This window comes from Sturnira hondurensis, unplaced genomic scaffold, assembly GCF_014824575.4.
Source record: "Sturnira hondurensis isolate 20B ecotype Veracruz unplaced genomic scaffold, ASM1482457v3 Scaffold0022305, whole genome shotgun sequence".
Lineage (NCBI taxonomy): Eukaryota > Metazoa > Chordata > Mammalia > Chiroptera > Phyllostomidae > Sturnira > Sturnira hondurensis.
In genome coordinates, this window is record NW_028094936.1 from 1934257 (window position 1) to 1947593 (window position 13337).

Genomic DNA, 13337 nt, shown 5'->3' on the forward strand with positions numbered 1-13337 from the left:
AGGGTAAAAGTATTGAAAGATAAAACAATGATAAAGTTAAAAATAAAAAATTATTTTAAAAAAACAAAACAAAAAACCCTCTTGTTAGTTTCCACCTGGTCAAACCGTTATTTCTGGTCACACTAGCTGCAGCAGTCTGAGGGTCGATTGGTGTGGTCTTTCTTCCTTCTTGGTGAACTCAGTTGGTCTCACCAGAGCTCTCCCAACATCTGGACCAGCGCCTCTCCCCAGTGCCACACTGAGAGCAGACTTTCCCCAGGATTTACAGACCTGGGCTGGGATGTGGCACGTGCTCCCAGACAGGCTTCCCTGGTCATGCAGGCTTAAGTGAGAACCTTTCCCAGTGCTATGGGGGAACGCAAGGGCGACTCTCAATTCCCCAAAGCCAGTGACCACAGACTCCACGGGTGATCAAAGCTCTCTGGTTTGCTTTCTTGTGCCCATTCCTCTCCCTGACACCTTAAGCAAACAGATCTCTCCTGGCACTTTTCAAACTGCGTCTGGCCGGGTAGGGAGGGAGCTGCTAACTGGCTCTCTCCCAAGGACCTTGCTGCCAGCCCTTGGCTCCCAGAGACTGAGGAGGACCGGCCTGGGCTCTGGTGCTGACCGGCAGAGGTCCTGCAGCCTCTGCGCTGTTCCCTCAGATGTTATTGACCTGCAACCATCTCCTCACTGTCTGGTTATTCAGTGTCCGCTCCAATCTCTGGAGTCCTACCTTCCTATATGCTGGATCTCTGTTGGATATCCGCTGCGCTCCTCTGCAGATCAGCCAGGTTTTTCTCCGGTGAGTCGGTGAGTCGGGGGAAGCGGAATCCTTTGTCCTACTCTGCCACCATCTTTCCCCTCACCCACACCCATGTATTTTAAATGATGAGGTAGATATTTTGTCCTCTGTAGTAAGGTAAAGATAACAAAAACTGCAGACAACTTTTAGATCTTATTTTTTAAAGTTCTGGTTTTAGTCACCTTCACAAATGAGGCATTTATAAACTGAGATGCAGACATCATACTCAGGCAAGCTCTGTACTTTACGTGTTATTCAAAGATTTAACAATCAGTCTTGGGTCAATCAACTCTTTCCAAAAAACAGTGACCCTCCTCTCCTGTGTCATAGCATACTCCATTACCTTGGTTCCATTTTCATAGAGATAAACCAAAAGGAATTTCCCTGGTTCTTTCATGGTGGGTAAGGATGAAAGGATTTCTATATCTACTTGCTGGGTCTCTGGGTTGTGACTTAGTGTTTTTTCTTCCTTATAGTCAGAGACATCAGGGGAATAATTGGACGTTAGTTCCAAAAGCTTAAATGCAATCTTTCCTCCAAATTGGGGGGCAGCTGCTAACAGTGGTAACAGACTGTAGTCCTTCTTGTGTGTTTCTACTGGATTCTGGGTAGTAGTAGATGAGTTTGATAACACTTCATTTAAATGCTACTGCTGATGATGGTCAGCATTTTTATTTAATACATAAGGAATAGCAAGCCCTCCTCCTCAACTTCTCCCCTAATGCCCTGAGCCCTAACTCCCTTATGAGAAGTAAGGTCCTCTCCTCTGCCCCAACCTCTTCCCAAACTGGTGGGGAGAGTTACCTTGGGAGGAGGACCAGGAGCCTGCCTGCCACTGTCTGGGTGACTGTGCTTCCATCATGTGGCATTTGGAGTCTGTAACCATGGCCCTGGGCTTGGACAACCTCTCCCTGCAAACAGACCTGATGTCTTTAAGAGACCTGCAGCCTTGTTCAGGGAGCTCTATGGCATCACAAATTATCCTCTGACTGAACTAGAGTCTGAAAAAGATAATGTTCTGTCTGTCTTGTCCTCGATGGGGATGGAGTTAAAGCTAGTTTTTGTGGCTACTTTGCAGAGAAGAGCCCTTCCTTTGATAATGCAGTTCATATTTTCTCTGTGGACTTTCTGACTTCCAAGGTGACATTGCTGAGACCATCACTGGTGGATTCATGACAAGACTCAGACTCTAAAGAGGAACTGGGACTATCTATTGCATGAATGTCCGTGCCACCTTTCCTTTTGGCTTTAACAAGGCTGTTTCTAGCAGGAGAACCTTTTGGAAGACCACACTTCTGAACAGTCCCCCTTTTCACTGTCTGTGCTTTAGAAGACCTGGGATTCTTTGTCAGTTTTCTATGTACATATTCCTTCTTTTTCTTTGGTATTTTTCCATCTTCCCTCCTCCTCCTCCTCCTCCTCCTCCTCCTTCTCCTTCTCCTCCTCCTCCTTCTTCTTTCTTCTTCACATCACATGTGGCTTTGTTTTTCCTCTTGTTTTTTTTTTTCATCACACTCTGATCTGTGATGGCTTTTTGTTCTAGATCCAAGGTGTTCTTGTTATTCTCTTGCATCTTCCAGTGCTTCTTTGAATGTCTAAATCAGTTTCTTCATCCTCTTTCAACTTAAATGACCACTGCTTTGCTTTTTTTGTGTAAGAAATGAGTACCATCACAATTATTGGCTATTATAGGATTCTCAGTGACTTCTTTCTCTTCTAAGTTTACTCTGAGGCAATGATTGTCTCATACAAGATAGTCTTCCTCCCCCTGGGACAAGAGGTCCCCTTCCAAGTAAGGGCTGAAGGGAGCCCCAGAACTGAAAATGAAGCACTGGCAGATGAGGCTAGTGAGATCCATAACTACTTGGCATTTGTTCAAGTGAAGGCAGAAGTCCATACAGTGTGGGGTGGCTGGTGGCAGATAATCAAGTTGAAGCACTAGCTTAACAATCACAGAAGCTGCCATCCTGCTCGATCTGATTTTTAGAATAAATTTTGATAGATATGTGTTTATTGCCATTTTATTGTTCATATTTTTATCATTTCTTCTTCTCTCTTCAAGAACACCCTTTAGTTTCATGAAATACTGATTTGATGGTGATGAACTCCTTTAGCTTTTGTTAAGTTCTTTATCTGTACTTAGATTCTAAATGATAGTTTTGCTGGGTAGATTAATCTTGATTGTAGATCTTTCTTATTTTTTGGTGTGTTTTTGCTAACCTACGGTACTTTTAGCATTTTGCTTGTTCTTACATTTCACTTCTTGGAGGAAGGTTCAATTTTTGTTCCCATCAATATTTCTTTATACCAGTTGTAGCTCCTCCAATGAGAATTATCTGTTCTCAGGCTTTGTTTGTTTTGTTTTTGTTTGGTCTGTCTTGGTTTGGGAAAGTTTTTTTTCTTCTTTGTTTTTTTGTGTGTCTATATTAGTGTGTGTGTCTGTTTACAAATTAGATATTCCAGCTGACTTTCTTACCACGTTTCATAAACTCTTTCAACAATGTAAATATTAAACATTTTGCTTCAAAAATTAAGGAAAAATAATGAAGGATAATTCTCTCCTCTATTATAACAGAGTAAGCCTCTGAACCTGCAGTCCGGCCCTTGCTGAGTAACCCCTCCACACACACACACCCTATGCATTATGCTTTCCCAACATCGCTCTGCACTTCAGCAAAGATCAAGGAGTGCTCTCATACCTGGAATTTAATCCCTGTTCCAGGTGTCCATTGCTGAGTAATAAACCACTCCAAACATAGTGGCAAAGACCAATAATTTATTTTGCCATTATTATTATTATCATCATTTCTTATTATTCTCATGCTTAACTAGATTAAACAAGATGGTTCTCTCTTGAGGCATCTCATGGTTGCAATCAAAAGGTGGCTGGGTCTGGAAATGCATATATCTGGAGGCCAAATCTGGCTATTGACTTGCTTAGCCAGAATAACTGCACATGGATTTTACCTATGGCCTTGGTTTCCTCAGAGCATAGCTACTATGTTTCTTCACAAATTGCCATTTACATTATCTTTTATTAGGCAAAACAACAATAAAACCTTCCCATGATTATGTTGGTGTGGGAGGGCATTGATTCTACATGTTAATAGAGTGGTGTCTGGAAGAGTGTGTGGGACTAAAAATGTTGTTGAGCCATTTTTGGAAAATGAAAGCTGTCATGAGGCATTAAAAGGATCCTCCTGACAGCAGGTTCCTTGGTCTTTGATAAGTGCCATATTTCCCTTTGACCAATGTTGGTTACTTCGGCAACTTCTTAATGGCCCACTTTGTTTCTCCCTGAGTTCCAGCAGAACATCACAACCACCTTCCCCACAACCTCCCTACCACAGACTTTTTAAGGTGGTAAACAAATATAAGTATTTCTCTTTATAATTCTCTGCTGATTCCTGACCCCTTTGACATTTTCTTTAAATTGGAATACTTGGGAGTACCTCACCATAACTGCTGCAGGCAATGGTGCTTTCTGCCAGGTGTCAGGAGTGATTGACTGAGTCTTCCTAGATAAAACAAAACTTAGAGAAAGCCCCAGATCAGTGACAGTCAAACCTACATGTAAGTAATATTACATAAGAAATTTCTTAGAAATGTTGGTTTTGATTTTGCCTCAATTTCTGTAATTATAATAGTCATACAGATGATTTTCTTGCAAGTGGTCTAGAGACCACACTTGAGGAAAAAATTTATTTTTAAGGTCAAGGAAAAAGGTCATCTGTCTTAAACAAAGGCCACAGCAGACCTTGTCTTTGTAATGGTGTGTCCCCCTTCACTCCCCCTTTGGATTGCACTTGGAGACCTGATTATTTACTGTCACCTAGACTCTGGTCCTCTTCCTCCTCTTCATGCCTCTTCCTTCACTCCCAAATCTCTTTCTTGGGCACAATATTTTTAAAATATATTTATTTTATTTAATTGTTGTTCAAATACAGTTTTCTGTCTTTTACTCCCATCCCAGCCAACACCTCAGAGCCCTACCCACCTCCCTTCCATTTCCACCTCCCCTAGTTTTTGTCCATGTGTTCTTTATACTTGTTCCTGTAAACCCTTCCCATTTTCTCCTGAAATGTCTTCCCCTGTCAGCCTGTTTTCTATCTCAGTGTCTTTGGTTATATTTTGTTTGTTTGTTTGTTTGTTTTGTTGATTAGGTTCCTGTTAAAGGTGAGATCATATGGTATTTGTCTTTCACTGCCTGGCTTATTGCACTCAGCATGATGCTTTCCAATTCCATTCATGCTGTTACAAAGGAGAGAAGTCCCTTCCTTCTTTCTGCTACATAGAATTCCACTGTGTAAATGTACCATAGTTTTTAAGTCCATTCATTTACTGATGGGCACCTAAATTGCTTCCAACACTTGGCTATTGTAAATTGTGCTGCTATAAACATTGGGGTGCGTAGGTTCTTTTGAATTGGTGTTTCAGGGTTTTTAGAATATAATCCTAGCAGTGGAATTGCTGGGTCACAAGTCAGGTCCATTTTTAGTTTCTTAGAATATTTCATACTGTTTTCCATAGTGGTTGTACTAATCTGCAATCCCACCAGCAGTGCACTAGGGCTCCCTTTTCTCCACAACGTCTCCAACACTTGTTGTTTGTTGCTTTGTTTATGGTGGCCATTTGGACCAATGTTAAGTGGTATTTCATTGTGGTCTTAATTTGCATATCTCTGATAGCTAGTGATACTGAGCATTTTTCCATGTGTCTCTGGATCCTCTGTATGGCCTCCTTGGAGAAGTGTTTGTTTAAGTCCTTTCCTGAGCACAATATTATATACGAACATCCTCTTGGCTATTGTCACTTACCTGACCTTAAGGATCTCCAAATCAACATGTCCAAATCCACATAAAAATCTTCCTTCCCTACCTATCCATCCTCTTATGTACTTTTTTAAAATTGTTGGCACCTTTGCCTACTTGGTCTAAGCAGAAACCTTAAACTTCACAATTGTCCTTTCCTTCCTCTTCAAATTCCATATCCAGTCAGACACCAAATTCTGTTGAATCTACATATAAAATTATTACAAACTCTTCCACCCCTTCTCTCATTCCTGCTGTGCTTTGAGGAGAAGGAAAACTGAAATCTAGTCATGTACCTGGTAGGCTGAGAAATATTAGATGAAATAGAGGTTATGCGAGGAAAGGGAAGGGAGGCTTCTCAGAATGAAAGAAGTAGAACAAGGGAAAGACAAATGACAGAACTAGACATCTGCCTAAAAATACAATGTCAGTTATGCTGAGCAGGCTGTCAAGGTAAGAGAGATTTAGGAAATTTCTTCAGTATTTTCTGGGCAGATAGAGGGGACCTGAGTATTCCTACAGGATGTGGCTATTCCCCTCCCTCAGCTTCAGGCTTAGAGAGCCAACATGATCCACTCCCTGTGCCTGGGTCCAGGCCTTTAGTGTCTCCAGCCTGGACTGGTGTAGTAGTCCCTAGCTTCATCATCCAACTCCAGGTTCTTCTCCTCCAGTGCATTCTTCAGACAGATGCAGAATGTCATTCTCAAATGGCTCAACCTGTCTCTTCTTCAGCAGCTATCCAGCCCCCTAGAGCAGACATTCTCAAAGTTTTTCACTGGATGATCAGCATCAGCATCACCCGAGAATTAGTTAGAAATGCAAATTCTTGTCTTCTTCACCCAGTCTTGCTGAATCAGAGACACTCTGGGAGTGGGGCCCTGTAGTCTGTGTTTTCAAAAGGCTCCTGCAGGAGATTCTGGTGCAACTCAAATTGGAGAACTAGTGCCTAGAGAATAACATTAAAACTGCTCTGGGGGAAAACAACTAGGTGCTCTCTGCCTCCCCTCTGCTGGTCTCTGATCTCTGACTGAGGTCTACCTATCCTGATGCCACTACTAAGCTTCTCAGAGTACTCCAAAGGTTAACTCTTTGGTTATGTGATTTTTCTCTATATGTTTTTCCTTGCAAGTTCCCCCAAAACTTCATTCACCTTTTGAAATAGATACACTTTAAGTGTTTCTTCATCTGTGTTTACATACCTCTTATATGTCTAGGACAACTTGTTTACATTGCTAGAGTTATGGTTGACTTAGAGTTCTATCTTGGCTGTGTGTGATCAGAGTGAAATTATCATATTCTAGTTTTGTCTTTGATCTGAAAGTCCAGCACAGATCTTGTGCATACTGGAAGAGATAGTAAATATTAAGTAGATACATGGAAAGGTGACTGACTGACCAATTAATGAAATCCAATGTGGGGAAAAATAAAATGAAAATTTAAATAAGCAGAAACGTTTGTCTGTCCAAATATGTATCTTTATTTTATTTACTTATTTTTATTTTTAAAATTATTGTTCTGTTACAATAATCCCAATTTTTCCCCCTTTGCCCTCCTCTGCACTTCCCATCCCCCTAACTCCTACAGTCAATCTTTACACTGTTGTCCACATCCTGGGCTCTTTATACAAGTTCTTTGACTGGTCCTTTCCCCTTCTTTCCACTGTATCTACTCTCCTGACTCCTCTGATCACTGTCAGTCTATTTAAAGTTTCCAAGTCTCTGGTACTATTACACTCTGTTAGTTTGTTCTCTTCATTAGGTGCCACTTATCAGTGAGATCATGTGGTATTTGTCTTTTACCACATAGCTCATTTCACTTAGTATAATACTCTCCAGCACCGTTCATGCTTTCTTGAAGGGTAGGAGTTCTTTCTTTCTGCTATGTAGTATTCCATTGTGTAAATTACCATAGTTTTTTTTATCCACTTATTTACTGATGGACAATTAGGTTGTTTCTGCATTTAGCTATTTTAAGTAACACTGCTATGAACATTGAGGTGCATAGGTTCTTTTGAATTGGTGTTTCAGAATTCTTGGGGTATAATGCCAGCAGTGGGATCACAGAAACAAACAGTAGTTCCATTTTTAGTTTTTTGAGAATATTCCAAACTGTTTTTCACAGTTCCTGCTCCAGTCTACATCCCCACAAACAGTGCACTAGGGTTCCCTTTTCTCCACATCATTGCCAACACTTGTTTGTTGGTCAGTTACTGATGGTCATTCTGACTGGTGTGAGGTGGTATCTCATTGAGGTTTTAATTTGCATCTCCCTAATGGCTAGTGATGTTGAGCCCACTTTCATGTGTTTATAAGCCCTCTGTATGCCATCTTGGAGAAGTATGTATTCAGGTTCTTTGCCCACCCTTCCTGAACTTCTAGATGAGAGGTCATCCCAGAGCAGACTTTATGCTTCTTCTTAATTCAGTTTTGCAAGATTATGTTTTTAGAAATTTGTCCATTCCTTCCAGGTTGTAAAATTTCTTGGCACATAAATATTCATAGTAATTTCTTACAACGTTTTGTATTTCTTGGGTATTGGTTGCAATTTATCTTTTGTGTCTAATTTTATTTTTAGGGCCTGTCTCTTTTTTTCTTGATGAGTCTCATTAAAGTTTTATCAATTTGGTTTAACTGTTCAAAGAACCACTCCTGAGTTCATTCATTCCTTGAATGTTCTTTTATTTATTTATTAATTTAATAATTGTAATAAAAATACTAATTAGTAGTAGTAATATACTATTTTTATTACTTTTAAATTTTATTGTTGTTCAAGTACAGTATTCTGCCTTTGCCCTGCATCACTCCCTCCTACTCCAAACATTGCTACCTCTCTCCCTGGATTCCAACCCCCCTTGGTTTTGCTCATGGGTCCTTCATAGTTGCTCCTGAAAACCCTTCACCATTTCTACCCCATTATTTCCTCCCACCTCTCCTCTGGTTACTATTTGTTTGTTCTTAATTTCAATGTCTCAAGTTATATTTTGCTTGTTTGCTTGTTTTGTTGATTAGGTTCCACTTAAAGGTGACATCATATAGTATTTGTCCCTCAATACATGGCTTATGTCACTTAGCATAATGCTCTCCAGTTCCTTCCATGCTGTCACAAATGGTAGGAGCTCCTTCTTTCTTTCTGCTGTGTAGTATTCCATTGTCTAAATGTACCATACTTTTTTGATCCATTCATTCACTAATAGGTACTTAGGTTGCTTCCAGCAATTGGCTATTGTAAATTCTGCTGCTATGAACAATGGGGTGCATAGGTTCTTTTGGTTGGTGTTTCAGGGTTCTTAGGATATAATCCTAACAGTGGAATTGCTGGGTCAAAAGGCAGATTTATTTTTAGTTTTCTGAGAAAATTCCATACTGTTTCTCATAGTGGCTGCATCAGTCTGCATTCCCACAAGCAGTGCACTAGGGTTCCATTTTCTCCACATTGTCTCCAACAGTTGTTTGTTGTTTTGCTTCTGATGGCCATTCTCGTCAGTGTGAGGTGGTATCTCATTGTGATTTTAATTTGCATCTCTCTGATGGCTAGTGATGCTGAGCATCTTTTCATATGTTTCTGGATCCTTTGTATGTTCTCTTTGGGGACGTGTCTGTTCAAGTAATTTACCCAGTTTTAATTGGGCTCTTTGTCTTCCTGGAGTGCAGTCGTGTGAGTTCTTTATATATTTTCGAGATCAAAATTCATTGACAAATATGTTTTCCTATATGGTTGGTTCTCTTTTTATTTTAATCCACCTTGAATTTATTTGTATGTATGGTGCATTTTGGCAATTAATTTTCATTTTTTGCATGTAGTGGTCCAGATCTCCAAACACCATTTGTTGAAGAGGCTACTTTTGCTCCATTTTATGCTGCTGCTCGCTTTGTGAAATATTAATTGACCACAGAGACTTAGGTTTATTTCTAGGCTATCTATTCTATTCCATTGGTCCATGTGTCTGTTTTTAGGTCAGTTCCAGGTTATTTTTATTACAGTGGCCTTGTATTACAGTTTGATATTAGGTAATATGATCCCTTCTACTTTGTTCTTCTTTCTCAAAATTGCTTCAGCTATTCTGGGTCTTCTTTGGATCCATATAAATTTTTGAAGTGTTTGTTCTATATCTGTGAAATATTCCATTGGTATTTTAATAGGTAATGCATTGAATCTATAAATTGCTTTGGCTAATGTAGACACTAGATGATGTTAATTCTTCCAATGATGAACATAGTATATGTTTCCATGTATTTGTGTCCTCCTTATTTTCTTTCTTCAGTGTTGTGTAGTTTTCTGACTACAGGTCTTTTACCTCCTTGGTTAGGTTTATTCCTAGGGGTTTGGTTTTTTTTTTTTTTTTTTTTTTTGCTATATCAAATAGGATTTTTTTCTGATTTCTCTTTCTGATATTTCACCATTGGTGTACAAAAATGCCTTTTATTTCTGAATACTGACTTTGTATCCCACTGTTCTGCCAAGTTCATTTATTCAGTTGAGCAGTTTTTTTTGTGGAGACTATAGAATTTTCTGTGTACACTATCATATCATCTGTAAAAAATAACAGCTTTGTTCTCTACTTTCCAATTTTGATGCCTTTTATTTCTTTTTCTTTTCTGATTGCTATGGCTAGGACTTCCAATTCTATGTGCAACAGAAGTGGGAAAAGTGGACAACCTTGACTTGTTCCTGATCAGAGTGAGAAAGCTTTTAATTTTTGCCCATTGACTGTGATGTTGGCTGTAGGTCTCTCGTATATGGCCTTCATTAGGTTGAAGAATACTCCCTCTATTTCCACTTTGCTGAATGTTTTTATCATCAATGGATGCTGTACTTTATCAAATGCTCTTTGCACATCTGTTTATATGACCATTTGATTTTTGTCTTTGCTTTTGTTTATGTGATGTATTAAGTTTATCTATTTGTGAATATTATACCATCATTGCATTCCTGGGATGAATCCTACTCGGTCATGGTGAATGATCTTTTTAATGTATTGCTGAATGCAGTTTGCCAATATTTTATTGAGGGTTTTAGCATCTATGCTCATTAGCCATATTGGCCTGAAGTTTTATTTCTTTATTGTGTCTTTATCTGGTTTTGGAATTAGAATGATGCTACCTTCAAAAAATAATTTGGGAGACTTTTATCATCCTGGATTTTTTGAAATAGTTTATGAAGGATAGGGGTTAGCTTTTCTTTAAATGCTGTGTAGAATTCTCCTGGGAAACCATTCTGTCCAGGGCTTTTTGTTGTTGTTGTTGTTTGTTTGTTTGTTTTTATTACTGCTTCAATTTCATCAGCTGTTATTGGTCTGTTCAGGCTTTCTGATTCTTCTTTATTGAGTTTTGAAAGATAATATTTTTCTGGAAATTTGTCCATTTCACCTAGGTTTTCAAATTTCTTGGCATATAGTTCTTTGTAGTAATTTCTTACAATCTTTTGTATTTCTGTGGTATCAATTGTAATCTCTCTGCTTTCATTTTTTAATGTGTTTACTTGGGCCCTCTCACTATTTTTCTTAATGAGTCTGCTTAAAGGCTTGTCAATTTTGTTTATCTTTTCAAAGAACCTCGATTTGTTGATCTTTAGTGTTGTTCTTTTAGCCTCTATGTCATTTAATTCTGCTCTAATCTTTATTATTTCCTTCTTTCTACTTGCTCTGGGCTGTCTTTGTTGTTGTGTTCCTCTACTTATTGTAGATGTATGGTTAGGTTGTTTGTGTGAATTTTTTTCAACTTTTATAGGAAGGCTTGTGTGGCTTTGAACTTCCCTTTCAGGACTTCCATTGCTGTGTCCTATTAGTTTGGGGCTCTTGTGTGTTTATTTTCATTTGTTTTCAAAACTTTTTGTTTTCATCCTTGACCTCACTGTTAACCCATTCATTATTTAATAGCATGTTATGCAGCCTCCATGAATTTAAATGTTTTTGAGTTTCATCCTTGAGGTTGGTTTCTAGTTTCAAGCCATTGTGATCTAAACACATGCTTGATATGATTTCCATTTTCTTGAATTTGTTCAGGTTTGTTTTGTGTCCTACCATGTGGTATATCTTTGAAAATGTTTCATTTCATATATAAAGGACCCATAGATAAAGACAACGGGGGGTAGGATTGAAAGTAGGAGGTGGGTTGTGGGTAGGGCTTGGGACAGTAATGGGGGAAAATGGAGACAGTTGTAATCGAACAAAAATAAAATAAATAAATACAATAGCTAATACATTTAAAAAAATGTTCCATGACCATTTGAAAAGAATGTATATTTTGTTTCCTTTGGGTGAAAAGTTCTGCATTTATCAATTAAGTACATTTGATCTAGAGTGTCATTCAGTGCCACAATAGCCTTATTGAAACCTTGAAGATCTGTCCAGTCCATGTGAGAATGAAATGTTAAAGTCCCCTATTATGAGTGGTTGCTGTTGATATCTTTCTTGAAATTCTCCAATATTTTCCTTATATATTTGCATACTGATATTTTGGATGCATATGTATTTACAGTAGTTTTCTCTTCTTGATGGATTTTTCCCTTAAGTATTATGAAGTGTTTTTCTTTGTCTCCTTTTATAGCCTTTTATTGAAATCTATTTTGTCTGATATAAATATTGCTACCCCAACTTTTTATGTCCATTTTCTTATAATATTTTTTTCATCCCTTCATTTTCAGTCTGTGTAGATCTTCTGTTTTGAGGGGGGTCATGTAGACAGCATATATGCAGGTCATGTTTTCTTATTCATTCAGCTACCTTATGACTGTTCATTGGAGCATTTAATCTGTTTACATTTAAGGTTATTATCCCTAGGTACTTATTCATTATTTTTTCCTTTGTACTTGTATTCCTATCCCCCCTTTTTTTCTTTATCTTCTTAAAGGTGTCCCTTTATCTTGTCTTGCAATGTTGCTTTGTTGGACATGTATTCTCTTAGCTTTCTTTTTCTGGGGAACTCTTTATTTCACCTTTCATTTATTTGAGAGTCTTGCCAGGTTGAGTATCTTCATTGCACAACTTTGCTTTTCATTACTTGGAGTATTTCTTGTCATTCCTTTCTGTCTCTTAGTGTTTCTTTTGAGAAATCACCTGATGACCTTATCGGAACTCCCTTGTGTGTCACTGGCTGTTGTTCCCTTGGTGTCTTTAAGATTTTCTCTTTGTCTTTAAATTTTGCCATTTTAATTATAATGTGTCTTGCAGTGGGCCTTTTTGAGTTCATCTTGATAGGGGCCCTCTAAACTTCCTAGACTCCTGTGACTTTTTCTTTCAATAAGTTAGAGAAGTTTTCTGTCATTAATTTTTCAAATAGGTTTTCTATCCCTTGCTCATCTTCTCATTCCGGGGTCCTTGTTATAAAGATACTACATTTTATGATGTCCTGCAGTTCCCTTAACCACTCTTTATTCTTTCTGAGTCTTGATTAGTTTTCTTGCCCCATCTGTGTTTTTTTTCTACCTTGTTCTCCAGCTCTCTGATTCAATCCTCTGCTTCATCTAACCTGTTTTTAACTCCTTCCAATGTTTTCTTTATTTCATAAATTGTATTCTTCATTTGCTCCTGTCTCTTCTTGACAGTTTCTATGTCCTTTTTCATGCTGGTGTAGTTCACAGTAAGTTTCTTATCACTTCCCTGGAATTCTCTGTAGTTCTCATGAGCTCTTTGAACATCTTTTTAACTATTATTTTGATCTCAATGTCTTATAGCTTTACTTGCTTCAATTTTATTTAACTCTCTTTCTGTGGATTCTGCCTTTCTTTTTGATTGGGGGCTGTTT

The 13337-nt window shown here is 38.4% G+C and overlaps 1 protein-coding gene and 1 pseudogene across 1 annotated transcript in view; one reads left to right on the plus strand and one right to left on the minus strand.

Annotated features, from left to right (window-relative positions):
• Positions 1–13337, plus strand: part of HECW1 (HECT, C2 and WW domain containing E3 ubiquitin protein ligase 1) — a 303928-nt gene that overhangs the window by 62857 nt on the left and 227734 nt on the right. The gene's annotated exons all lie outside the window — the stretch shown is intronic.
• LOC118979372 (coilin-like) lies at positions 1011–2750 on the minus strand (annotated as a pseudogene).